The 27,347-nt window shown below is 44.8% G+C and overlaps 1 protein-coding gene and 1 non-coding gene across 2 annotated transcripts in view; one reads left to right on the forward strand and one right to left on the reverse strand.

Annotated features, from left to right (window-relative positions):
• Positions 1-27,347, reverse strand: part of LOC124614075 (protein bric-a-brac 1-like) — an 843,081-nt gene that overhangs the window by 171,004 nt on the left and 644,730 nt on the right. The gene's annotated exons all lie outside the window — the stretch shown is intronic.
• Trnat-agu lies at positions 15,160-15,233 on the forward strand. Its single transcript has one exon. It is a non-coding gene; the product is annotated as a tRNA-Thr (tRNA).

The raw sequence follows: 27,347 nt of genomic DNA on the forward strand, positions 1-27,347 counted from the left end.
TAGTTCGTACAGTTGAACCTCGATGTTACATCAGACTTCAAAACGCTAAGAAACCTTTCGGCCAAAGGCCTTGCCGCTGTGGTAACACCGAATCCCGTCAGATAACCGTTGTTAAGCGCTGTCGGGCTGGGCTAGCACTTGGATGGGTGACCATCCGATCTGCTGAGAGCTGTTGGTGAGCGTACCCAAAACATATATAATTATGTATCTGGTAGAAAGGACCAGAAAAGGAAAGACTGAGAAGTAGCGGCTCCGGTCTAGTAAACTGACATACGGCCGCGAGAGCGGTGTGGTCACTACATGCTCCTCCATACCCGCATCCAGTGACGTCTGTGGGCTGAGGATGACACGGCGGCCGGCCGGCCGGTACCGTTGAGTCCTCATGGTCTGTTCGGGCGGAGTTTAGTCTTCAGAAACCTTTCAGACAGTGAAACGCGGCTCACAGAACGAAAGAGAAGTGCGAGCTTAACAACATAGATGTACTTCGTTTTAATTCGTTTGGTAGAGGTAGAACGTACACAAAACATATATAATTATGTTTCTGATAGAAAAGTATCAGAAAAGATAAGACCAAGAAAACCAAAAAGAAATTGAATAACAGATTACCTGGGGAAAAACAGGCAAACAAGAAAGGACTTCTCAGAAAATGATCTAAGGAGGTATAAAAGATGTAATAAGCTGTAGTGAATAACCAGAATGATAGAAACATTCTCAGAGCGTATCGAATGCCACGAAATTTACATGGATTACAAAAACTATGTAATGAAATATATAATGAAACTGATAGTTGCAGACTGAGTAACGAAGAAACAGGGGCATAATAATAAAGGATGACTTGACAAAATTAACTTAAGTCACTGCGAAAATATCGACTGAAATTTGAGAGAGAAATCAATGGAAATGTGTACGAGACTGTGACTTGTGCTGAAATCAACAATCCATACTAAATTATTGGATAAAAAGGTTTATATCGTATTGCCGTCAAAGAAACAGCCACTGCCAATGCCGCATGCCCAGTCCTAATCAAGAATCTTTACACCTACTACACTATTCTCAGCAACAATTACTGCGTTTTCAGAGAATTTGGAATTTCTCTTTCTTACGTTCGTAATTTTGCTCGCAAGTATGCCATCTAGACTCGATTTAACTGTTAGAGAAATTTAGACAGCTACGAAGTGCGCAATGGTGCAGAACAAGCGAGTAGAACCTGCCTTAAGAGGGAGATGGCAGTACTGAATGCCATCCAGTACCGGTATCAGGTGCGAAATGAATCAGACTGCTGTCTTCCGAACGTCGATCAGCACGTCAATACAAATGAGGGGGAAATGAGCTAAGAATTGCGTGCGCTGCGTTCCTCGCCAACAGAGAGGCTTTCTCGCGTTAGCAGATTGAAGCGCGGGTGAGAACACGGAATGCTGAGGGCCGAGCGCCAGTGGATTCTGGTACGAGAGTGAAGTCGTCTGGGACGGCGGAGGGCGGCCGCGGTGGTTTTTGCCGCCGAAAGCGGAGGGGATGTGAGCCACAGGGGGCCGGGGTCAGCAACCCGAGCACATACGGCTGCGGCTGGCAGCTGTTCATTCACGCAGGTGGCCTCTGCCTCTCTGCCCCTCGCCAGCTCTATTACAATAGCGGGGGAAAGGCTGTGCTGACTGCACGCGGAACTTCCGTTGCCAGATTCGGAACTATCGAGACCAGTACCTAAAACAGTATCGATATCCAGATATTACCGGAAAGAAAGTATCGATCCGTAAGTATCGCAAGGTATTCGTTGCCTACATATCTTTCGAGCATTTATTGAACACAAAGGGATTTACAGCGTGGTTATAATTAAAGTGCAGCTACTTGTGGTGGCCGCAAGTGAAGATGAAATAGGAGATAAGATACTGCGTGAAGAGTTTGACAGAGCACTGAAAGACCTGAGTCGAAACAAGGCCCCGGGAGTAGACAACATTCCATTGCAACTACCGACGGCCTTGGGAGAGCCAGTCCTGACAAAACTCTACCATCTGGTGAGAAAGATGTATGAGACAGGCGAAATACCCTCATACTTCAAGAAGAATATAATAATTCCGATCCCAAAGAAAGCAGGTGCTGACAGATGTGAAAATTACCGAACAATCAGTTTAATAAGTCACGGATGCAAAATACTAACGCGTATTCTTTACAGGCGAATGGAAAAACTGGTAGAAGCTGACCTCGGGGAAGATCAGTTTGGATTCTGTAGAAATATGGGAACACGTGAGACAATACTGACCCTACGACTTATCTTAGAAGCTAGATTGAAGAAAGGCAAACCTACGTTTCTAGCATTTGTAGACTTAGAGAAAGCTTTTGACAATGTTGACTGGAATACTCTCTTTCAAATTCTGAAGGTGGCAGGGGTAAAATACAGGGAGCGAAAGGCTATTTACAATTTGTACAGAAACCAGATGGGAGTTATAAGAGTCGATGGGCACGAAAGGGAAGCAGTGGTTGGGAGAGGAGTGAGACAGGGTTGTAGCCTGTCCCCGATGTTATTCAATCTGTATATTGAGCAAGCAGTAAAGGAAACAAAAGAAAAATTCGGAGTAGGTATTAAAATCCATGGAGAAGAAATAAAAACTTTGAGGTTCACCGATGACATTGTAATTCTGTCAGAGACAGCAAAGGACTTGGAAGAGCAATTGAACGGAATGGACAGTGTCATGAAAGGAGGGTATAAGATGAACATCAACAAAAGCAAAACGAGGATAATGGAACGTAGTCGAATTAAGTCGGGTGATGCTGAGGGAATTAGATTAGGAAATGAGACACTTAAAGTAGTAAAGGAGTAAAGGAGTTTTGCTATTTGGGGAGCAAAATAACTGATGGTGGTCGAAGTAGAGAGGATATAAAATGTAGACTGGCAATGGCAAGGAAATCATTTCTGAAGAAGAGAAATTTGTTAACATCGAGTACTGATTTAAGTGTTAGGAAGTCGTTTCTGAAAGTATTTGTATGGAGCGTAGCCATGTATGGAAGTGAAACATGGACGATAACTAGTTTGGACAAGAAGAAAATAGAAGCTTTCGAAATGTGGTGCTACAGAAGAATGCTGAAGATTAGATAAGGAGGTATTGAATAGGATTGGGGAGAAGAGGAGTTTGTGGCACAACTTAACTAGAAGAAGGGATCGGTTGGTAGGACATATTCTGAGGCATCAAGGGATCACCAATTTAGTGTTGGAGGGCAGCGTGGAGGGTAAAAATCGTAGAGGGAGAGCAAGAGATGAATACACTAAACAGATTCAGAAGGATGTAGGTTGCAGTAGGTACTGGGAGATGAAGAAGCTCGCACAGGATAGAGTAGCATGGAGAGCTGCATCAAACCAGTCTCAGGACTGAAGATCACAACAACACTTGCGGAGGTCCAGTGTGGGCAGTAATTATCGTACAGTAGGGAAATTTGGTAGTTATGCTAATGCGTTAACGCGGAACCGATGTACGTTGGAAAAAAAAAAAAATAGTTCCAGTTGCGGCCACCACGTGCAGATCTGCCGCTGTACACTGTATGACGGTGTAACATCCACACTGTTACTTGACGAGGCATAACGTGAGTGAACAGTATTGCTAATGAGAAGAGAGACTGTACGCTGTTAGTGAAACTCTTATGTGAACGGCAGCAACTACAGTGCTGAATTCAGAGAGGATCGCCGACTGTAAGGACTGATGGGAGGCCCAATGTAATTAAATGGTTTAAAGAAGATGATAAAGAAAATCGTAAACACGGGTCATCTCACTCTGGCGCCTGGAAGAGGAAGGCGCCCTATCCCGATGGAAGTTATTGGCAAAATTTCTGTTGCTGTTACTGAACACGCAGCTCTTCCACGGGTAGTGCTAGTCCTCGTGCAGTGACAAGAGAATTAATTGTCCATCCCATGGTCACGTTTTGCGGTCTCTTTTACACGATTGGTCTATTTTACAAGATCCAATCGGTGCAGGAACTGAAACCTCATAATCCGCAGCAACGTTCTGAATTTTCTCTTCGCCTGGCGGGGACCGAAGTCGTTACGTGTAGCCGGGCAATGTTCTATGGAGTGATGAGGCACAGAACTGCCAAATTCGGGGTACTGTTAAACCCCATCTTAAGCACGAAGAGCTGGTGCATCCACCGTATGTGACTGTGTGATCTGGATGCAAAGCACTTTTATTATCGGGGCGTTCTTCTTTGAAGAGAATGCACCGAGAGGACTTGAGAGGCGTACCCTGACGTCTGCATGTTATCGAGACCACCTTGTACAGTATGTGATTTCTGCTTTGAAAGGGCGCGAGGAAACCACTGTCTTCGTGCAATATGGGGCAACACCTCATGTCGCTCGCCCCGTGAAACATCTGCTTAATGCGGCCTCTTATCTCCAGTGATTTTCGAGACGCATGGGGTGCAAGATTGTCTGATCTGAATCACCGGACTTTTAGATCTGGGGATGTCTAAAAGAATGCGTTTACCGGGGACACGTTCGGTCTCTACCTGATCTGAAGGATCAGTAAACAGGAACACGTTGCTCACATTCCACCACAACTGCTGCAAGCAACTGTTGATCACGTCGTTTCACGAATGAAGCATCGCATCGACGTTTCCGGTGCTCGTATTGGAAAAAAAAGAAACTGTGTAAGCGGCGGTTAATAATAAAATCAATATTATGCCTTTCTTACTTGTTAGACCTTTTCTGCCCAATCCCGTTCCTAATCCATTATATATGAAAACATTTATAAACATCTTTCTTGCATTCACAGCGCCATATTTGCACCTGATGGCCAAAATAGCAAATATTTTTTCCAGCGTAAACCTCTTTCGCATTAACGCATTAGAATATCTACCAAGTTCCACTGCCATACGATAATACAGCCCACAAGAGACCTCTGTGAGTACATGCACTTTACTTATAACACCCCCCCCCCTCCCTCCCACATACACACACACTGCAGAAAAATCCCTGATGACGTCTCTTTCTATTTGTTGTTTAATATTCACCGTTGTTTCGCCTGCTTCTTTTTTAATTGAAGTTACCGCGACTTAGCAGTGAAGAAAAACATCTGCATTTCAGTAATTCCTTTATGTTTGAGTTTCCTTTAATTTACGTCTATGGTCACGAACTTTTTGATAACATTACCGGTTTCGGTCTATAATGACCATCATCAGATCTATTTTATAAAAACCGAAACCGGTAATCTGTTAACAAAAAGTTTGTGACCATAGACGTAAATTAAAGGAAACTTATTGTATATACGGGTCACTGTTTTATTCGCGACAATGTCCTTTTTGCTTGATACTATTAAAATCGCGGAACAGTATACTGCGAAAAGTCGCATTGCTCGCAACACTAGCAGGATTCCTTCTTCGTTGTTTCGTTGCCGAAGCTGTAACAAAGAAAATAACTAAAATATAATATACTCTTTACACTAACTCTTTCGCTGAGTTGACTCACTTGGTATATCGAGAGTGACTTCATCTAGTAGCCGAAACCAAGAGACAAGCATCTCCGTAACAGGGAGTGGTAGGTCTCAAGGAACTGTTGCTCAACACGCTCAGTAGTACCTGTCACCTCATGATTTTCATTCATACATCTGCGCCCCCCTCCCCTTCCTCATTCCTCCTTCCTCCTTTTCCGCTCTCCTTCTTCACCGTTTCTTTTGACCTTTGTAATTTTTTCACCTGTCACAAAACTTACGTTTCTTCACACACTATTTATAAAGTTTACTACCAAAGCATCTATAGCGCTTCGACCCAGAACTTAAACTTGCTGCTGCTTGCCAGTATCAGTTCACGGTTTAAGGCGTCCTATTGCCCAAATGCGGTTGTGTTGTGCGACTTAATGTAACACTGATTCTGAAACTGCGGAATAGGGAAATTGTCTGTGTCTCGAATACACGGTGCGAGGCAGAGACGGAGGCCCATCTGGCGGAATGTGCCAATTAATTCATCTATTTATGCTCCCCTCGTTACTTACGACCATTTCAAGCGAACACGGTTTTCCAATGTGGTTAGGAAAACCAAATATGTGTCATTCTCGGTGCCCGTGTTTTGTTTATTCTCATAAAATGTTTCACAGCTGATGAATTCGTTGTTGAAAAGACGACACACGTCGACGAAACGGAATCCCGCTGAGCAAAGCTGTGCCACCTACCCGTGCTGTAGTCGGTTGACGACATTGCTTGAAGCCAAGCGGTACCGTATATAGAAACTATTACGTAAACAACACACTTCTGCGTACATTACTACGAACTTGTTCGCAGTTATTTCACGTTCAGCTTACTTCTGACTGTGCGAAAACACTGTTAGGATGTGGACGTCAGCGACAGCCCGGTGCTCCGCGTTAACGCTTCTGGTGAGGTTTCTGTTCCACCGGCGCTTGTCGACTGCGAGGGGAAGACCTGTTTGGACTATTCAGGGCTCGCTAGTGGACTGCCCCGCTGTTTCAACACATTGTTTAAGTAACGCGTGTCATGAAACTCCAGCTGAAATTGCATCGTATTCCGGTATGCTCTCCTTTTTAGGAGATGAAATTCGTATGTCGTATTCCTGGCTTTGACACATACAGGTCTCGTCACCTCGGAATTGTTCACCGAAAAATGAGACGGGCGAGAAAATACAAGTGTTTGGCTTTGGAAAGCCCCCGTGCGCGTCGAAGAACAAATGTTCCTGTTGGTTAGTCTGCGGACCTGCGACTGTGGAAGACGAGCAAATATTCCCAGGCGACTCTGCCCTGGCCGGCCCGTGTTACTATGCGCCCGTTGCGTATTACTCGTGACGGCTGGCTTATAAGCGTATTGTCATTCTCCACTGTGCGTAAACAGCCAGCGTGCGTATAGTATCGTCCCCCTTGCGGTGCCGGTATTGTCTAAACATCACACCTATCTATCAGTTGGAGCTCTTATTTGCAGCAGAAATCTCTGTTCTGGCTGCTGATGAGTCTTACGGGTTGTGTGCCCATGGTACATGAAACTGCTCCTTTCCTACCGTTTCGTCTACAGCTGCACTTGACATCTTCCGGGGTGCACCCGGTTCCGCCGAGTCTTCCCGACCGATAGGTCGACGTCGGAGGGAGATATAAATACTGTGGAAAAAGAGGTCTGCCGAAGGTTACACCTTAGTGGCAGAGATGAATCTTCTCAGTGTTAAAACTGAACTGTCCGATGTGGTTGTTATGTATCTTTCTCTAGAGCCACTGTCCACATATCACTAAGTTTCGTAGATCCTTCTTTTCTATTAAAATTAATCCCATGTTTACATAATTCGATTACTTCTTTATGTAACTGTCACTGTAGATAAATTTTGGTTTTGGAAAACAATATTTGTTGATTTCCTGAGTTAGGAGAGTGCGCTGCTACAGTTGATAGACAGGTTCAGTTGTTGGCTGACAGCAGTCGATAGTCAAGTCTTCCCTCTGACAAGGTATATTTGTTGATTTCCTGAGTTAGGAGAGTGCGCTGCTACAGTTGATAGACATGTTCAGTCGTTGGCTGACAGCAGTCGATAGTCAAAGTCTTCCCTCTGACAAGGTATACCTGTTCGATCCCTCTGACACGGTTTCTCTCTGTCGATCACGATGCCCGTTTTCGACAGTGTCTGTTTCACTCTGCGACGTCTGACGTCAGTCGGCAAGACTCAGCGGAACCAAGAGCATAAGACTTATCACCAACTAAGGCTCGTGAAAGCCTTCATTTTAAGAATGCCTGTTCTCCTCGGTGTAAGGTTTTTGATCAGCAGTGGATCATATTACTCTCTCTTAAGACGGTCTCTTACATTCCTTTTAGTAGTCACTTGAAATATTTCTTGGTAATCTTTATCATATATTATCAATATTACGAACGAAGACTTACGAGTCTTTTTTTATTTCTGCAATGTGTTTTGTTTCGCATAATATTTAACATTTTGTCACGCTACACAGCATTTTTCTTTGTCGCTTCATCAGCATGTCGTCAAATTTATCTTCATTCGGGTAAGCAATTTTACAATATATAGCGATTTCTTGCACCTTTCTATAAGAAATATACACAATCGCATTGTTTACAGGAGAATGAGGCTCTAAAGTTTGATAGTGTTAATTAATAAGGCAGTAATATTGTCACGGTATTCTGCAGGGTCTTACGAATCATACTGATGAAAAATCACTAAGTTTTCTGTACATGAACTCGCATACAACATGCCAGCGCAACAGGAATTAGGGTATTATTCCAGTCTTTGGAGTCCTTATCAAGTAGGAACGACATCAAACGTGGAACGAATTCAGAGACCCGCAACTAACATCGTAACAGTTCTGTGTAGCCCATACGAAACCATTAGGAAAATTATCTGGCACTTTAAATGGGAATCCTTGGAAGAAAAACGACGCAGCTGTAGGAAAATCCTGTCGGGCTGAATATAGACAACCTGTATACGAAAAGGAGTGCATGATCACGAGGTTCTCACTAAGGTTTATCTGGCATAGGGGTCCGGAAGAACAAGGTAAGAGAGATTAGGGCGCGTAGAGCGCCGTACAGAAGTCATTTTTGCCTCGACCGACATGGGAGTGGAATAAGAAACAAAATCCATAATATTCGTACGATGTGCCCTCCATTATACACTGATTTGTAGAGTAGGTATGTAGATGTAGATATCCTGATGCAGATAAATGTCCTCTAGGTTATGACTGTTTCACCGCACTCCAAGCCGGCCGCTGTGGCCGAGCGGTTGTAGGCGCTTCAGTCCGGAACCGCGCTGCTGCTACGGTCGCAGGTTCGAATCCTGCCTCGGGCATGGACGTGTGTGATGTTCTTAGGTTAGTTAGGTTTAAGTAGTTCTAAGTCTATGGGACTGATGAGCTCAGATGTTAAGTCCCATAGTGCTTTGAACCATTTGAACTGCACTCCAGGATGATGTACTGATCCACTTAGCCGCACCAGTCAGACAGCAGTCTGTTTATATTTAGTCGTTGGCAAACAAACAGAATTAAGTAACTCCAAATCATGTTTGACCACTTGGTGAATGAAATATGGCTTAATCTATCATTGCTAATGATGGTTCAGCACCATGACTGTCGATTGGGTTATTTAAAGGAATAAAGCAACAAGCCACTTTTTATATAGCTTTATTTATGTCAAGAAGCAGTTCGAAGTTCCACTACTCTTCAACTGACATAATATATTACAAATTCTAAGGAAGAAAAGAGAAAAAAGCAACGCACCACGAAGGACGGAAATCAGTAGTTGTGAAGTACGCGTACAAATAAACATATGATTAGAATTGCAGAAAAACTGTATGATTTATTCACGAGCAAGACTTTTACAAATTGAGAAAGTGACGCACTGGTCCACCTCTGGTTGTTATGCAAGCAATTATCATCTAGGCACTGACTGACAGAGTTGTCGGTTGTCCTCCTGAAGGATCCCGTGCCAAATTCTGTACAATTGGCGCATCAGATCGTCAGAATCCCGAGCTGGTTGGAAGGCCCTGCTCATAACGCTCTAAACATCCTTAAATGGGAAGAGGTTGCGCAAGCAGTCTTTGTGCGGGAGTGCGTAATCTTGCTAAATGTAAACCCAGGATGGCTTTCCATGAAGGGCAAAAAAAACGGGGAGTAGAATATTGTCGACGTACTGCGGTGCCGTAAGGGTGCCGCAGATGAAAACAGTAGCGGTTTCGATTTATCGACTTTTCGGGTCTGGTTTGAGAATGTCAGAGAAAAGACAAATCATAATAGGCAATCTTAGTAGTATGTGTTGAGAGTATAAATTTTTAACGGTGTGTAACACAAACTTTGGGCGCTTGACAATGGCTTTTTGCTAAGGTCCGTTCACTGTAAGTTTGAGTGACTCTTCTGATAAAATTTCTTAATCGGACTTCGTAGATTGAATAATTCCAAAGTTCTGGCTCGTGCTGGACTTTTCATAAGGTTTGTAACACGGGACCTTTAGCCATGCCAAGACGCCGTTTATTAGAAACAATAGTTTGCAACATACGTGAATCACAAGATTAACTAATATCACTGTATTCACAAAATATTATACTAAATTAAATTACATAGACACTTACATTAATTTTGTTGCTGTGTGTAACAATGAGTACGTCTAGTGAGATTGCGTCCCAATAAAATAGATTGGTTCAAATGGCTCTGAGCACTATGCGACTTAACTTCTGAGGTCATCAGTCGCCTAGAACTTAGAACTAATTAAACCTAACTACCCTAAGGACATCACACACATCCATGCCCGAGGCAGGATTCGAACCTGCGACCGTAGCGGTCGCTCGGCTCCAGACTGTAGCTCCGAGAACCGCACGGCCACTCCGGCCGGCCCAATAAAATAGAATAATGGCGGTGTGCCAAATAATTATCTGCAGAGAAGGCAGATATGCGTCCCATCTGGACCGCTTCAAGAACAAAAAAGGTGCCGTCTTCTCGGCAAGACAACTGAACTGCGCAATTATTTTAATGTTTCAGCGGTTGCACGCCACCATTGATACAACCGCTTATACTAATTAATATCTTAAGTAATTCTTTATTTATATTCCGAACTTATATCTACGTTTTTGCAATGTATCCACGCCCATCCTACAAATGTGCAATTAAAGGGTCCTGCTATGAAAAGCACTTACATGCCTTCAAAGATCATCCGTGCTTAATTTGAATGGTTCGAATGACTCTGAGCACTATGGGACTTAACATCTGAGGTCATCAGTCCCCAAGAACGTAGAACTACGTAAACCTAACTAACCTAAGGACATCACACACATCCATGCTCGAGGCAGGATTCGAACTTGCGACCGTAGCGGTCGCGCGGTTCCAGACTGAAGCGCCTAGAACCGCTCAGCCACACCGGCCGGTGCTTAATTCGAAGCAGGAGTCATCACTGAAGACAAGTTTACTCGAATTAGTGACAATCCAGGCCGAAAACATAACTAGAAACGCCCCGATACTAGCGGGATACCAATCTTACTGTCACCCGCCATTCGGTCCGACAACCGGAATGATGGTCTGAGGTACCATTTCATTTCATAGCAGTAACCCATTGATTGAGATCCACTGCACTCTTATGTCGACGATATCTAAGTCCCGTTTTGTTGCCTTTCATGGCAAATCATCCTGGGCTTATGTTTCAGCAAGATAATGCCAGTCCGCACAAGATGAGAGAGTTTCTGCTGCTTGTCTTCGTGCTTGCCAAGCCCTACCTTGGCCAGCAAGGTCACCGGATCACTCACCAGTTGAGTACGTTAGGAGCACTATGGGCACGACCCTCGAACCAGCTCGGGATTTTGACGATCTAGTGGCCAACTGGACAGAATTTGGCAAGATATATCTCAAGAGGACATCCAACACCTCCATCAACCAATGTTTGCCTAAGAGTCGGAGATGGACTAACACGTTATTGACTTGCTCAATTTGTGAAGCTCTTTCTATTGAAGAAATAATCCAGTTTTTCTTAAATTTTAATCGTCTGTTTGCCTGTCTGTAAATGAACATCACATCTACCGATTTCCTTCTTATTTGGAAATTCCTTCGCGGTGCGTCGCTTTGCTTGTCTTGTTCGTCAGTGTAATGTTTTAATCTAATGCACTTTGAACGTTGCTGTTGTCCTTTGTTCTGCAACTTGCAGTTTTTTTTCTCCATTGTCTCCCAGGGCGAATTATACAGGGTATCCCAGCAGGAGTGGTCAGTATTCAGGGGTATGAGAGGAAGGATAACATGAAGCTAAAAGTTCAGACAGACATATGGCCATTCCATGTAGTGTCCAACATAGAACATTGTTACTTACTGTATTTTCTGTATTATTCAATACACTGTCAGGTTTACACATGTAAACACGTACAACAACTAGCAAGAATTACAACCAATTATAAAACACGTAATTTTAACACATTCACCTCTAACTATCGTACACGTCATATTACATTTGTAGTACAGTTCTCAACAAATGTTCGACTATCCCACCGTCAACTTCAATACAACTGTGCACTCTTGGGAGAACATGAGTTGCTTGTCTGATTGTCTCTGCACGTTCCTGATGTGAGCAGCACCGTTAATGAAGCAACCAGTTCATCTTGCGTACTCACGTTTTGTTTGTATACCTCACACTTCTTACAACCCCATGAACAAAAATCCAATGGCCAAAGATCCGGCGATCTTGGTGGCCAGTTAACTGTGCTGCCACAACCAATCCAGCGATTTGGATAAGCGCGGTCGACACGATCCCTCACACGTCTGCTTAAACTATGCTGCAATCCGCTCGGCGACGTAGCGTCCTGAAGGCGTTCAAGAAACGAATTTTCAAAAGAAAAAAAATTCAAGTAATTCGGTCCGCCGTTCGTTCTTCTAAAATGACTGAACCTATCAACACGTTACTGATCACGCTGCAGGAAACAACGAGAGAAAAACGAACTTGGAAATTGTTTTCCACTGTGGCATCTGGATTTCCTGCTACCATCGATGATTATTACGTGTGTTGTTGAGTCCATTCCCAGTAAACTTGGTTACATCACTGAGTACTACTAATGAAAGGAAATGACGACTGTCATTTAACCAGTGACAAAATTCAAGTCGTGTAGCACTGACGCCAACGTGAACAGTGTGGACACGCTGTATGTGAAATGAATACTAGTTATCGGCATGCAACGTTCGCCATACACGCGCCCGTGGCACACATACGTGGAGAAAGATGCCGTGTGCTGGTAGTAGGACTACGCTACATCATTTCGACAATGTGTTGCTGTTCCTGCAAAGGTTATTGAACTACACGTTCAGAAGGAAAGTGGGAAGTTAGAAGAATACCTGTTTCACGCAATGTGCTGAAAACTCTGGTAAACCCTACGATCAGGAATTTGACGTGTCGGAAAGCGCCGATGGTATTCTTCGACATCAGCATAAACACTACCATCACAGAAGCCGTCAACGGACACCATATCAACTTTATTCTCAATTGGTGTAGATGTGTTTCATTTTAGCCAGCGCTTGTACAAACACAGTTAACCGATGTTTCTCTCTTATATACACTCAATCCGTCGCACTACTTCATTCACAACACGTCATGGACAACTGGGCGTTCAAAGAGCTAGTTTAATGGTAGAAAGATATCCCAAGCAAAGAGGTTTAAAGCAGTGAGGTAGACTGGTCTTACGTAAAACATCGAATAGGTGGGAAGGGTAAGACACATACGTGTGCGCCACTAGCCCAAAAACATATGTATATTAAACGTGATCTATCTCAGGAATCATCTGGAATGGGCATATGTCCATAGCAAGTTTTTTTACTTCAAATGAGCGTACCTCTCATACCCCTGAATATAGATCATTCCTCCTGAGACACCCTACATGCATAGCACAAACACTTTTAGTTTCACTGATGAACTCATTTAGCGATGCATTCGCCACGTGGTCGGCTTATTGTACTGCATCAGTGAAACAGAAGTATTTGCACTACACATTTAAAGGCAAAAGAAAAAAAAGAGATTCAGGTCACAGAACAATAGGCGGTAGCAAATTTCAAATCGCAGTCGAGAAAACCATTGCAATGACGAAGATATAAAGATATTTCGTCAACTGAAGAAGACTGGAAGTCCGAAAACAGTCTTGGCATAAATAAAGTAATACAAAAGAGACTGGTTGATTTTTCCTTAAAAGAAATGAAACATTGTTTACTATACAATTCGCCGCGATAACACTGTCGCCCTTTGGCCAGTGTCCAATAAACAAAAGCTACATCAGATATCACATCCGAACAAAGAAGGCAAACGAGCGCGGAGTGTGGTACCGCGGACTTTCCATGGCAACGCGCAGCGGACGCAACCACCCCCATGCAAGACCCGGCGCGCGCCGTCATTTGTTTCGGCGCTTCCTCGGCAGACCATCAGAGGCGGGCCGGATTACGCTGGAGCGGCTGTACCCATCAATCGATACGATTTCCCGTTTCGTTATCGGAAACTCCCTCTCCCTCCGTCCGACCCCATTCCCGTGCCGACCCGAGCGCCTCGCAAAAAATATATATAAATATATATAGGTATCGGTTATCTTACCTTCCGTAACTGCCACATATCCGATTAGGCCGTATTTTTTATCCTCCCTCGAAAGCGTGGGCGCGGCTGCAGTATCGCTTCCGTCTTCCATTATTTTTATTTCGGTCCACAGAACTCGCCCCCTTTTTTTCGCTTCATTTATTTGCGTTTTAATTTTTTCCCTCCACTCCTCTTTCGGCGGCGCCTCCTCGGCCGTCCGCTTCGCCCCCCTCCCCGCCTGCCCGAACGTCACGGCCAAATCTAATCTGATAGCAAACTGGAAATAAATTATGCAGTTGCGATTCTCCAGATATCCGCCCAATTACGGCGGCGCTCGCGGAAAAGCGGGGGAGGCTGCAGTAGCGGCTGCGATGTGGTGGCGCCGAGTGCAGAATACTTGGTCAGTCACGGACATGGCCGGCGTGTCGTATCGACCGGTCTGGCGTTTTGCTCTACTATACTTCCTCTTCATTCCCGCGACATCTAATACACTTAATTATCTGTGGCAGCGCCACGCTTCCCCGGGAATTTGTTACTTATTGATTGGTGGGGTCGCGGTATTATTTTTATAAGACGGCCAGTAATAATTACTGCAGCGACCCTCCCGCCGCCCGCCAGCACCTCCCAGGACGTCATCGAACGAGCACTAATCGCCTGCCACTCGCCGTTTCTTGTGCCACTAGCAACAATTAGCGGGCGACGGCCGCCCGCAGTCTGGACGTTAGTGACCAAGTCGGTCATTAGCGCACGGCATGCTAACGGCAATAATAATAATAAAAGAGTACGTTGCCGGCAAAGCTGAAACCGCCCCTGGCAACAGACGTCGTAAATAATGCGACACTGTTGTTCCTGGTGCTGGTGATTTTCCAGTACAATTACCCGCTTCCTAAGAGATGGTAACACGGGAGCGAAATCGCGGTCGTCACACTGGCGATCCAGAAAGGCTGCAATCCCAGTTTTCACATTTAGAAATCGGTGGAACACAGCTGACATTGAGCGATAATAGCTCAATGTTCCGTGACCAGTGTCTACCAGTCATTACTGAGGAACGGAAGCATCTACACAATAAGTATTAATTATATACGAATGCGCGGTGTCGATTCTTTCGGACATGGTGACGGGAATGTGACTCGGCTGGGGAGCGCACCTAGATAGTCCGCACATCTACGATAAATACTGTGTCCGGATGGCGCAGTGATTAACGTAACTGCCTAGTACGCAGGAGATCCCGGGTTCGAGTCCCGGTCCGGCACCCATTTTCACTCGTCCCCGCTGATTCTGCGATTAGTCCCGATGCAGCTGATATCATTAGTTCCTTCCCCGCCCCGTCCGTTCCCTCCCCCCCCCCCCCTCCACCTTCAATTTACATAACGATGAGTGTTGGTCTCACTTCACAGACACAAGGCACAAAAGCAACTGTACATACTTAAGTGCTACTGTATTGTTGTTCACGTCACTCGACGATTTCACTGTTTAGTCTACTCGCCGACCGTCACAACCAGCTTTCGACTGAGAGCAAATAAAGAATGCGTCTCTAAATTGGCACGCTTTAGTAGGCATAAGTATGATTGACTCGAGTTAGTTTTCTCCTGGAAAGATTCAAGATCCAGTATAGTTTCATGTGTTAAGTAGCATAACGTGTGCGCCGAGGAAATACATCTGTAGCTTTCATAATAAACTGCTTCTAGTCACTCGGTGTCAACTAATGTTGTTCTACCAACTGCGCCGATGAACAAGTGCAGTTCATGCAGCAACTTAAAATTTATAGGTAATTTATAACACTAGTAAAAAACTAGTGAAACATAAAAAAAGGCTGCAAATGAAGGAGGCGAAACGGAACAGAAACATCTAAAAAATGAGACTGACAGAAGTGCAAAATGGCTAAACAAGAACGGCTAAAGAACAAATGTATGGAAAACCAGTCCTAAGCAAAGAAGGGAAAGCTGAAAGGAATATGTAGAGCGTCTATACAAGGGAGATATGCTAGAGGGCAATGTAATAGAAACGGAAGAGGACGTAGATGAAGATGAGACGGGAGATATGATTCTGTGAAAAGGATCTCACAGAGCACTGAAAGACCTAAGTCGATACAAGGCCCTGGGAGCAGACAACATTCCGTGAGAACTACTGATAGCCTAGAGAGAACAAGCAACGATAAAAGTCTTCTGTCTGGAGTTCAATATTTTATGAGACAGGCGAAATATACTCACACTTTAAGAAGAATATAATAACTCCAGTTCTAAAGACCGCACTTGCTGACATGTGCGAAAATTACCGAACTGTCATTTTAATAATAATCCATGGGTGCAAAATAAAAGCACGAACTCTTTACAGAAGAATGGAAAAAACTGACTGAAGCCGACCTCGTGGAAGATCAGTTTGGGTTTTGGAAAAATATAGGAAAACGTGAGGCAATACTGGGCCTACGAAATATCTTAGAAAGTAGGTTAAGTTAAGGCAAACCTACTTCTGTAGCATTTGTAGACTTATAGAAAGCTCTTGACGATGCTGACTGGAATACTCTTTGAAATTCTTAAGGTAGCGGGGGTGAAACAGAGAGAGTGAAAGACTATTTACTAATCGTACAGGAAGTGAAACACAGTTGTAGCCTATTCCCAACGTTATTCAATCTGCACACTGAGCAAACAGTAAAGGAAATGAAAAAAAATTGGTGCAAAAATTAAAGTTCAGGAAGAAGAAATAAAAACTTTGAGGTTTGCCAATGACATTGTAATTCCATCAAAGACAGCAAAGGGCTTAGAAGAACAATTGAACGGAATGGACAGCGTCTTAAAAGAAGGATATAAGGCCCGCATCTCGTGGTCGTGCGGTAGCGTTCTCGCTTCCCACGCCCGGGTTCCCGGGTTCGATTCCCGGCGGGGTCAGGGATTTTCTCTGCCTCGTGATGGCTGGGTGTTGTGTGCTGTCCTTAGGTTAGTTAGGTTTAAGTAGTTCTAAGTTCTAGGGGACTGATGACCGTAGCAGTTAAGTCCCATAGTGCTCAGAGCCGTTTGAACCATTTTGAAGGATATAAGACAAACATAAACAAAAGCGAGACAAGGACGCTGGCCGCTGTGGCCGAGCGGCTCTAGGCGCTTCAGTCCAGGACCGCGCTGCTGCTACGGTCGCAGGTTCGAATCCTGCCTCGGGCATGGATGTGTGTGATGTCCTTAGGTTGATTAGGCTTAAGTAGTTCTAAGTCTAGGGGACTAGTGACCGACCTCAGATACTAAGTCCTATAGTGCTTAGAGCCATCTGAACGATTTTGAAACAAGGACAGTGGAAAGTACTTAATTAAATCAGGCGATGCTGAGAGAATTAGATTACGAAAAGAGAAGCTTAAAGTAGTAGACGAGTTCTACTATTTGGGCAGCAATATAACTGATGATGGCCGAAGTAGAGAGGATATTGAATGCAGACTGAAAATGACAAGAAAAGCGTTTCTGAAAAAAATGTCAAATGTGTGTGAAATCTTATGAGACTTAACTGCTAAGGTCATGAGTACCTAAGCTTACACACTACTTAACCTAAATTATCCTAAGGACAAACACACACACACCCATGGCCGAGGGAGGACTCGAACCTCCGCCGGGACCAGCCGCACAGTCCATGACTGCAGCGCCTTAGACCGCTCGGCTAATCCCGCGCGGCATCGTTTCTGAAGAAGTGAAATTTGTTAACACTGAGTACAGGCTTGAGTGTTAGGAAGTTTTTTTCTGAAAGTATAGCCATGTATGGAAGTGAAATATGGACTTTAAACAGCTTATACAAGAAGAGAGTAGAAGCTTTTGAAATGTGGTGCTACGAAGAATGTTGAATATTAGAGGCGTAGATAACATAGTTAATGAGGAAGTACTAATGAAGAGGTACTGAACAGAATTGGGGAGACAAGAAATTTGTGGCACAACTTTACTAAAAGAAGGGATCAGTCGAAAGGCTACATTCTGAAACATTAAGTGATCACCAGTTTAGCACTGGACGGAAGTGTGGGCGCTAACAATCGTAGAGGGAGAAAAAGAGATGAATGCAGTAAGCAGATTCAGAAAGACGTAGGTCGCTGTAATTATTCTGATATTTAGAGGCTTGTACAGGTTAGTGTAGCATGCGGAGCTGCATCAAACCAGTCTTCAGACTGAAGATCATAATAGCAACAGTAACAACAACAACAACAACAGAAGCAGCAGCGTCAAAAAACGTTGTAATTTTACCTGCTACAAAATTTTTGTGTAGCTGTATGCTCTCTGAAGTCATCGATTCTTCGCTCATCCTGATAGATCTGCAACTGCAAACTTATTCGTTTTAGAAATACAACCTGCACTTTCTTGAAACCCGATAATATACCTTTCTTACGAATAGGAGACATTGCTTGCATCGCCAACGCCACGGTGAGTGAAATATGCGCAGACCGCCAGCCCATCAGACGTCAAATATCCTTACTTCGCCGAAGTACATCGTGAGACATAAGGCACGAGCTGGTTCCTGTTCTACGTGATATCTAAAGGCGGTCGTAGCAACGCAACTCGATAATGTACGCCGTAAATGTTGACTTATACGAGAGGTGGTCATAAAATAGGTATTATCGGAGGCATCAAAGAGGAGTAACTCCACACTCGGTACTGTTGAGGAATCGCAAGTGTTCGGACCGTTCCCGGCTTAAATTTTACCGCGCCATTTCTTCGGAGAAAACCGCTAGAAAATAATAATGGCATATCTCTGACAAGATGGAGATTCGAGCGATGGTTGATGCTCTATTTTTGAAAGAAAAAAAGGTTTGAAAAATCATGGTGAACTGTTTGAAGTGTACGGAAACAACTTCCCAAGGACGACGCAATGGTTTAGAGGCGTACACATATTCAACACGGGAAGCTGGGCCAATCTCTCAGCATGAAACCATGAAGGGGAAGGCCCAGTGTTTAAAGACTTTCAGGTTTATACTGAGGCAGCAGCTATTAGTTAGTCATGGATTTGTGGTAGGTATCATTCGCTGTTCTGGATTAACCTAACGAGTGTGACTGCTGAATGTCAAGCTTGCTTTCACCTCAATGATAGCGCTCTTTCGGACGCTAACACGTAGAGGTGTTGCTAAGCGAATGAGGCATCAAGCAGCAACAATGTCATGACAAAACACTTCATAATCATCTCAAAATAAAAAGCTTGCTTACTATTCCAGGAAATGTGAAAATATATAAATATTGAAGCACGATTTTCAATGAAAGTGCCAAAGACTACCTCAGCTCTTATTTTTGGAAAATTTTTACGTCATTTTTAGTTGATTGTTAGGTGCAATTACTGTAAAACAGTATTTTTTCTTAGCCTGTGTTTGTTGTAAGGTGCTACCATCCCACGGAACTCTGACCACAAGAAGAACACTTCGCGGATACGGCAATAAAATGTTCACTGCACAACACTATTAAAGGACCACTTTTTGGAAACCCCATACTTCCCACCGGTTGCGACGCTTAGGTTTGAAATGTCACTCAAGGGTGCGTACAACCTCCTCCTGTTATCATGCAAAAGCGTGGCGCCCTGTGACGTAACCCTCGGACTCGGCGACGCTTCAAACAGCAAGATGTCGACACGTGCCAAAGGAAAGTCACTGCTCAGAACTTCATGTGAGCTGTAAGGTAGGTTAATGATACTACATTGGCACTAAAATTCACCACAATTCTACTCAACGCCACCGCAGACGTGTCTTACCCTCCTTTCACCCCTTCTTTTGACGTCTCTGCGGTGGAGATCAGAACAGCGACACACAGCGTTGAAATCGCACCGTTTTCTGAGGAAAACGTTTTACACACACTGCCGCTCAGAATCGACATAAGCAAACTCCTCAGGTGTGGCATAAAGGGCATCAATGAAACCGCCCCTTCTCTCGGTGCGTTGATTCCCACTCATTTCGAGGTTGAAAACAACCGTTCGCAGTGCGACGAGCGGCAGGACGCCGTTTTTGACAAATCTGGCCACTGCTGCCACACCTTGGGCATTTGGACCCTACTCTTCTAGACACTGCGAAGCTGCAACCCCATTCAACATGATCTCAGCCCTTTGGAGTGTAATGTGACAATCATTTTTGCTGTGCCGTACAGAGTGGAACCACTTGGAAGCGTCAAAACAATCTGATGAAATTTGAACGTGATCCGAAGTAGGAAAGTGCTTTAATGCTTTTCTATCCCTGTATCATGATGACGGGAGGGTTAGACATTGATACATGCGACATCCTCGGTGCCGTCCACATTCCTTTCTTGAGCACGTTAAAACTGTACCCACAGAAACGTCGACACCACTTTAGTCTCGCGGATGCTGGTAGCGCCTGAAGATAGGCAAACTCCGCCTAAGGGTGTCAAAGGGGTTGTCTAACCCTCAGGTGCTAGAGCCGCCGTCAAACTGATTTGATGCCGAAGTTTCTGACACGTAAATTTTTAAAGTGCACTTGTCGATTCTGAGTGGCGGTTTGTCCAAAATGTTTTCCTTGGCCACCGATAAGAAAACCGCATGGAGTCAACGCTGCGTGTCGCGATTCACAGAGGTGTCAAAGGAAAGGCTGAAGTGAGGGTAAGAGGGGTTGTGACGACCTCCCCATCGAATGATACGTCCACGGTGGCATTAACGAACGTTAAAGTTTACAAGAAGCTGTGGCCTTTTTATCGCATGTGCCGACACCTTGCTGCTTGAAGCGTTGTCGAGCCCATTACAGAGGAATGTTGTAGCCACCACTGAGCAATATTTCAATGGGAGACAATTAAGGGGTTTCTAAAACGTGATCCTTTACTTTTATTGCGCAGTGTACGTAATTTTAACGTGAACAGTCGTTTGAGGATGAACCGATCGGTTCAGAGTGGAACCGGTTATGACGCTGTTTATTCGTAATAATGACTTTGGCTGACGTTTTTCTTCTTTTTGTGTTAGAATTAATCTGTGAGATAACAGAAGTTATTGTAGAAGGCACTGAATCGAAAACGTCGCGTAAATTCGTGGGCAAGAGAATTCCTTTGCTGCACGCTCTTCACAGGGCGACAGCGGCCCACGTTGTTATTTGGGGATACGAAGTTGGTTTCTCTCCCACAGACTCATCCGACCTTGCACATAAGTCTTCTACCGCATTAACAGCCAACTGAATGAAAAATATTTACAGGATAACAACGCTCGTACAGCGTTAGTTTGCGAGACAGCAAGGAGTGCCAGATCCAGATCAATCGGCGTGGCGGGTTAAAGACCGAGGGCTGGTGAACCTGCCAGCCTGCATGCTGTTGTTAGGAGGTTTCAACCGCTCGTTTAAGCAAATGCTGGAGCCTCGTTCCCAAATTTTGCCTCAGACAATACGACACATAAACAGCTCAAGTACGATAACACGAAGTTTACACGATTTGCAGATGGGTGACGATGATGATTATGATTTAAGGTGAGGGGCGCTCAACATCTTGGTCATCAGTGCCCTGACGACAAGTCAGCATCCCAATCTCATTAGGGGGGACAAAGGCTGCCCCACATGCGGAGCAGTTTATATTGTATTTAAGTGTGTCTGCCTTCCCCATCAATTAGGAATGAGGCCCGACAATTCACAAAATTTCACCACTCTTGTAACACTGGAATCAGTATCGGCGAGGATGGTAGGTAGATCTCCGTCGAGACTCAGGGCTGCCCTAATATCAGTATGAAGGACACGTGTTGCCAAAATATGCTGAACTGAAAGTGGTATACCAGAAACTTCACAGAGCGGTGGAACCTCCCGCCGGAGGACAAAGCCATGTGTTAAAGGGCTATGTCCGATAAGCACCCTGGTAGGCAGAACCTCCTTCCAGTGGTGAGTCTGACATGAATTCCGCCATGCCTGTGTGGTCGATTGGAGCGACCGTAGTTTGTTTTCTGTCACCTGTACCCATTCAGTCTCCCACTGACGCATTATGCGCCTGTCAGAAAATTTTTGGAAATTTGTGGTAAGGTCTTATGGGACCAAACCGCTGAAGTCATCGACCCCTAAGCTTACACACTACTTAATCTAACTTAAGACGACACAAACACCCATGCCCGAGGGAGGGGCGTCTGCAGCAAACGAGATGGTGGCGTGCAACAGGATGGGACATTGACGGACAACACCGTCCAGACATGCTTCTTTGGCGGTTTTGTCGGCCATGTCGTTTCCTTGTATCCCGATGTGGTCACGTACCCAGCGAAATATCACCTCCTTGACACGATGTTCGAGCGGCTGTAAGGAGCCATGGATGAGCTGAATCAACTGCTCTACTGCACACGTTTGGTGAAGCGCTTTTAGTGCACTGAGCGAGTCGGGACGGACAAGAAACCTTGAACGGTGATGTCTGTGGATCCTCTCCTGTGCCATCAGAAGTAATGTACCTCTGCATCATAATTTGTAGTTTTCCTGGAAAACGCACCTTGAAAATCCTATCAGGGAAAACAGAAGAACAACCGAGGGCATTCTCTTTCTGGGATCCATCTGTTTAACAACGTTAAAACGGTGGTACGTACATAAAATGGATTTGCAGATGGGGAACACAACTTCCCTTCAGTATCTTACCGTGGCGTCTGTGGCGCGAAGGAGGACATCGGACCACGAAATTTAATAATAAATACGGTTTGCCAAATCTTGAAAAAGCAGATCGCTAGTCAAGGGATAGACGCTGTAAAACAGAAGAACAAGATGGTAGGAGAAATGGGAAAAAAAATGGTTCAAATGGCGCTGAGTAGTATGGGACTTAACATCTGAGGTCATCAGTCCCCTAGAACTCAGAACTACTTAAACCTAACTAACCTAAGGACATCACACACATCCATGCCCGAGGCAGGATTCGAGCCTGCGACCGTAGCGGTCGCGGGGCTACAGACTGAAGCGCCGAGAACCGCTCGGCCACACCGGCCGGCGGAGAAATGGAACTGGTCTTCGACATCCAAAGTAAGGGGTTATCTCAGAACTAAATCTACCCAAGGGATACACTTCGATTTCGACTGGCTTTGAATATGTTGTAGTGTAGAGAAAAATAAGAGGCTCATATTTTTTATACATGCCCATTATTCCATTAAGGGTGTGAAACACCCCCTTAAAAAGAAATGAGTTTCATGTCCTGAACGAGTAAAAAATGGTTCAAATGGCTCTGAGCACTATGGGACTTAACTTCTGAGGTCATCAGTCCCCTAGAACTTAGAACTACTTAAACCTAAATAACCTAAGGACACCACACACATCCATGACCGAGGCAGGATTCGAACCTGCCACCGTAGCGGTCGCGCGGTTCCAGACTGAAGCGCCTAGAACCGCTCGGCCACTCCGGACGGCCCTGAATGAGTACCGTTGGAACTTTAGCAGATATAAAACCAAGTGTCCAATAAAACAAATATCATAGAACGTTTATCTGAGGGTTGTTTTGGTACCTGTTACCGTTTCACGGCATTCATTCACGAATACGAAACCCAAGTTTTTTTTATTTTTTTTAAGGGGGTATTTCACACCCTTAAAAGCCGTATGAACACGTATAAAAAAAATGGGACTCTTATTTCGGTCTACACAACATGACATTTAATGCCGGTCAAAATCGAAGTGTATCCCTTGGGCGGGTCTACTTGTTAGTTGCTGTCAGCTTATCGTTCAGAGAAAGAGACCTGTGAGTGAGTAGGGAATTTTTGGAGAATGGCTATTCCGGGAGGGTGATTCTAGACTGTATGCAGGGATCTTTTACTGTGATATATGTACCTTTCTCACCGTCCCTCGTACGCTAGTAACGCGCGCTAAACGTACACTAAATGGGCTGCGGAAATCGACGGCGCTGCCCAACTGCTGTGGCAACGCGCGCCGCTACGAGTAGAATTATTAGACTAATGGACGTGCCGGGTTACTTGCGAGGCGATTTGGACAAACAGCTGGCGCGGCGCGGCGAGCGCAGGCAGCCCGGCAGCGGCATGCGCTGTCGGTGTGCAGCGGGAGGGGCGCCGGCCGTGTCTGGCGCGGCCGACAAGCGGCCAGCTCCCGTATGAACGTGTCTCCTCAATAATTCAGCCGCAGTTAAAATGCAGTGCGTGTACCGGGATTAGAAGGCGGGACATCCCGTTTTAATGGCAGCGGCGCGGCCGGCTGTCAGCATTACGATTTACTGACATTTGCCGGCGCCCCGACCCGCGGACCCGCGGGCACGCACGCCTCCGCCCGCTGCCTGCTGTCCCCAAATTGGAGCCCGCCGGACGGCCTGGGCTGGGCGCAGCCGTGTCGGACAAAACGGCGACTTGGCAGCGGGCGGTGCTCAATAGGCGGCCGGCCGGCCTACTTAAATGTTTCCTCGCGCCGCGGCGCGCCTCATCACTCTTGCACGCCGCTCGTAACGGCGCCCCCTGCAATGTTCAGCAGCCTCCGCTGCCCACGCTGCAGACGACTCCATTATTCAGTAACGCATCGCCAACATTCTGTCCCGGTCAAATCTCTTTTTTCCCTACCGATAATAATCCCGGAGCGCGTAGGCTGTGACGCCGAACGTTTTCCCCATTCTTGCCGACGTCGATATGCTATAAATGATGAGAGCGGATGGAAATTTGCTCTCAACATACCTTTGTTACCCGACGTGCATCCGTTTACAGCGTGGCTCTGGGCATCGCGCGCCCTTCATAGCGTATGATGATTGACGCAGTATTATGACCGGCAACAGGAGACGAGCACTGAAATTCTACCTGCTACTTGCTGCTGCTGTCGCTGCTGCTACTGGTGATGACGATAATGAAGATGACGACGCCTCTAGATTGCGAATCAACTGCTGAAAATGTACTGTACCAACTGCTGAAAATGTGCTGTGCTACCTCCTTTCAAGTTACCAATTTGTTCTTTAAAACTGTGGCATCTTCTATGACAAACGGTAAGCTATTATTGTGTGTTGCTCTACAGTAGAGGAACGTTCATCAGAAACGTTCCGCTTGTTTTTGAAAGCAGCCTTCCCTGGGTGTCTTCACATATTAAGGATACAATTTCCTCATTTTAGAAAGCAAACACGATTTATGGGTTTTAAGCATTGAATTATAGGTTATTACAGTTTATTTTTAATTTTCTTCGCCTTAAGATTTATAGTATTTTTGTTGCATGCCAGTGCAGATTGAGGATAACACTTGAGCTACATTTAACGTCTCTTTATGCGTTTTTTTTCCTTCACGTAATTGATATCCGTATACTGGGTGTCCCAAAAAAATCACCGACAAGCTTTAGGGACAAGTTTCTTATACCAAAACAAGAAAAAAAGTCTCAAATGCACACCTCAAGACCTATGAGCATTGTTCATCTTCGATACCATGAAACAGATGTCTTCTATTGCAAGGACTTTGCTTTCCAGATTTCGGGAGGAAGTAGTGTGGACCAAAGCAAGAAAATAATGTCCAGAAAACATCGCGCCTATTTTGTATATTTTAAAAGCAATGAGCGCTAGTTCGTCTTCGCTAGAGACCAACAATTTTTTTCTACTGAACAAGTGCTCATGGCTCTTAAGGTATGTATTTTAGAGCCTATATATACTGGACTATTTTCTTGTTTTGGGTAATGAACGTATCCCTAAAGCTTGTCGACTTTTTTTTGGGATACCCTGTATATCTGCAGATTAGAGTGTAAAAGCAACAACGGATTTGAACTTGTGCTGACAACGGGCTAAACTCACAATCAATGAAATACTTCCGGACATGGAAGAAAAATGATGCCGGTCGATAAAGCCACGCTCCGGTATCAGGAATGAAAATATTATGGTCACTGCACAGTAGTACACTACAATGTCTGGGTTACGGTGAGAGTGAAAACAGTTAAATTAGTAATGATAGCAGGAAATGTTCACATTCTTAAATGGACGACTTCCAGTGCATAAGTAAAATGGTGGGGAAATAAAATCTCGCTGAAAGTACGAGTATTCACTCCCCCCCCCCCCCCTCCCCCGTCATGGCGGATTTCCTTGTTTTAGGGTAAGCTTGCTACCGATGAGCTGGCTCCACCGACGGGTCTGCTCTATTTGTCTGTGGGTATTCACAAGAGGCGCATACTAGCGATCGTTACGTGTTCCCCGTGTTTTCAAAGATTCACGATCTTAGTGGTGACTTCTTCCACGCAGACACAAAGCAACAGCGAAAAAAGGTAGAGTTTACGCAATGTTCTTGTAATTGACTAGTATTAGTGACTGAAACTTCGTAATGATCCGGCAATAGTGATTAAATTTCTGTAGCCATCGTTGAAATTACGAGCAATGCACAGCATTTTGTCATATTAACAATATAACGTTACGTGCTGTGGACAGAATCTAGGTGTGTTACGCGGTGCGGTGCGAGTTGCCTTGAATGAGCGCCCTGGAATTTTGTTCATCTTAGGCCTAAGTAGGCTGCTATGAACAAAATATAAGTAATGGTTTCCGTTACATGTTCCCGCATAAATCGTAGGTATTTTGGTAATCAGTCAAATGTGTTTCCTCTTTTTGTTTTTACCTTCAAAGATGACATTTCTATTTTTGGCCTTCTTGGTTATTCGGTTTCAGACGCCAACAAAAGATTCCTAAAAATAAAAAAAACATGAAATGTATTGACACTTATTTATATGTATGTAGTATTTAACAACTATTACACTATAGTCCATTCACGAAAGCTGCCTGGCTCATTGAAGAAAACCAGTCTCATTGATTGGACTGATGACACTCGTTTTTATTTTTCAAATGTTTAATTAACAATGAATATTTACGACTTCGTGCCTACTATAGCGAAATGCAAAAAAATTATTAAACATTTTCATTAAGTGGCCCATTGATAGCAACCTTCCCCTACCTTCAGACTATGAAATAATGTCCATAAAAATTTTGGGCCATACAGGAACAACAGAGCGCGAAAAATATAGGAGGCTGGTCCCGGCGGAGGTTCGAGTCCTCCCTCGGGCATGGGTGTGTGTGTTTGTCCTTTATAATTTAGGTTAAGTAGTGTGTAAGCTTAGGGACTGATGACCTTAGCGCCGGCCGGGGTGGCCGAGCGGCTCTAGGCGCTACAGTCTGGAACCGCGCGACTGCTACGGTCGCAGGTTCGAATCCTGCCTCGGGCATGGATGTGTGTGATGTCCTTAGGTTAGTTAGGTTTAAGTAGTTCTAAGTTCTAGGGGACTGATGACCTCAGAAGTTAGGTGCCATAGTGCTCAGAGCCATTTTTTTTTATGACCTTAGTAGTTAAGTCCCATAAGATTTCACACACATTTAAAAATATAGGAAACGAAAATGGCTCTGAGCACTATGGGACTTAACATCTGAGGTCATCAGTCCCCTAGAACTTAGAACTAGTTAAACCTAAGGACATCACACACATCCATGCCCGAGGCAGGATTCGAACCTGCGACCGTAGCGGTCGCGCGGTTCCAGACTGTAGCGCCTA

This window comes from Schistocerca americana, chromosome 4, assembly GCF_021461395.2.
Source record: "Schistocerca americana isolate TAMUIC-IGC-003095 chromosome 4, iqSchAmer2.1, whole genome shotgun sequence".
In the NCBI taxonomy this organism is placed as follows: domain Eukaryota; kingdom Metazoa; phylum Arthropoda; class Insecta; order Orthoptera; family Acrididae; genus Schistocerca; species Schistocerca americana.